Raw genomic sequence first — 1,970 nt, forward strand, 5'->3', positions numbered from 1 at the left:
CCGCAACCCCGAGCGCCCACCCGCACGGCTCCGCCGCTTCCCCTTTAAGCCTGCGTCACATGACAGCGCGCAGCGCGGCCGCACCCGGAAGCGCGTCCCCGCCCCGCCCGGTTGGTGCTGGGTCCGGGCCCGGTTTTAAAGCCGGTTTAAAACCCGGTTTAAAACCCGGTTAAAGCCCGACCCCGCTCAGCCCGTCACGGCGCTTTGTGTCTAAACGAGCACTCTTGGCACCTGAAGGTTTTGCTTAGGCAGCATGCCGAGGGACAACCTCGGTCGATTTGTTAAAATACTCCCTACCATGCACACAAAAAACGTTTAAAAATGCAACTTTATAAAAAAAAAAGTTGTGGGCGTGATGCTCAGTGATGGATTTTACTTGTTTCCCCGTGACACTGGCTAAAAGCCATGCAGAAGTATCTATGAGGTGGCTCCTGTATTGCTAATATTAATTGGAATTTTGTCTCCGGTTCCGTGATGGATAACAACATAACTAAACGTATTTTATTATTTCTAAAAATACAGAGAAATCTGACACTCGGACCTAGTTCCTGCCAGGCTGAGAAGTCTCGCAGTCATCCTGGAGAACTATGGGGCTCATACTGGCATGTTTCTTTCCTGTATTTATTCCATTTGTTCCCAAAAGTATCTTGATCATGTGCCAAATATGGCACAAAATTTTACGTTTGTTAATAGTACCTTTTTCCCAGGCTCTATGCAGTGGTTTGTATATTAACTGATTTTTTTAAAAAAACATTTGCTTTGACTATTGCATTTTCCTTCTGCTCTCTTTGACAGAAAAAACAACCACCACTGGTTAGGGGATCAATGACATTTCTGGAACAATCAACCTTAAAAACTGTATTCTTGCCCTCTCATTTTAAGCCTTTTACGGCATTCATTGCAAAATTATATTTAAAATGTATATAACTTAACCTGGTCACTGCTGCCTATTTAAATGCATCTGCGACATTTTAGTGATTATAATGTTCAGCCTTTTCTTGGAAACTTGTAAAAGAATCGACACCATTTAAAAAAAAATTACAAATTTAATCGTGTTTAACTTAAACTGGCAGAGAACTTGTACGGAAAGTGTTCATCAGATGTGAACACAGAACTCACTTGTGACTCAGCATGCTCTGTAAATAAGACACATATTGATGTTGTATTTCAGCAGATGCAAATTATCTCCCTTTTTCATTATGCTATGTCAGTGTCACGCCAAAATTTTTCACTTTTTGTGGGACTTTCCCGCTTGCTCTTTTAAAGGAGAAATCACAAACCCATGCTTGTGCTATCTTTTGTTGTGACTTGTATTTACTCTAGAATTGCAAGAGTAAGGAGTTAATTCTAGGTAGCTAGAAAAGCTGAGGGGTTTTTAGGCAGGCTCTTCAAAAATAGTTTCGTTTTCTTTTCTTTCCAGTATCTTATTTTAATGAGAATTTCACCTTCTGAAGAAAGGTCATCCGACAAGATTCAAGTACTCCAACCTCTTCGATTAGCATCTTCCTCACAAGAAAATTTGCACTGGACTTTCCAGCAGATTCTTTCAATGAAACCAGGGGAAACGACAACATTTCTGAAGGAAAAAACCTTCAGACTTGAGAAACAAGTAACAATCCGAAGGAGAGAAAAACCCACGTGGAACATTAAAAGAATGTTTTCAGGCCATATTTGGAGCAGGTTAATCTTTATACTACAGGAAATAACAGCATTCTGCATCTCACTTTTAAACTCCTGGGCTGTCTGTGTTGCCACAGGCTGCAGCTATAACTGCGTTATTCGTTTGTAGAGATCCTGACAGCAGTTGAACCAACCTAACACAGCTTCATTATACATCCTTTTTCTTCCTAACTAAAAGATTGCCTGCAGGCTCAGACTCATTTCTGAAGAAGAAGGTCTAAGTACTTGTGAAAGCCTTTGGAATAATTTTCTTCTATTAAGAAGACACAGGAGTACCAATACATACTTTG

Source organism: Caloenas nicobarica, chromosome 4, assembly GCF_036013445.1.
Source record: "Caloenas nicobarica isolate bCalNic1 chromosome 4, bCalNic1.hap1, whole genome shotgun sequence".
Taxonomy (NCBI): domain Eukaryota; kingdom Metazoa; phylum Chordata; class Aves; order Columbiformes; family Columbidae; genus Caloenas; species Caloenas nicobarica.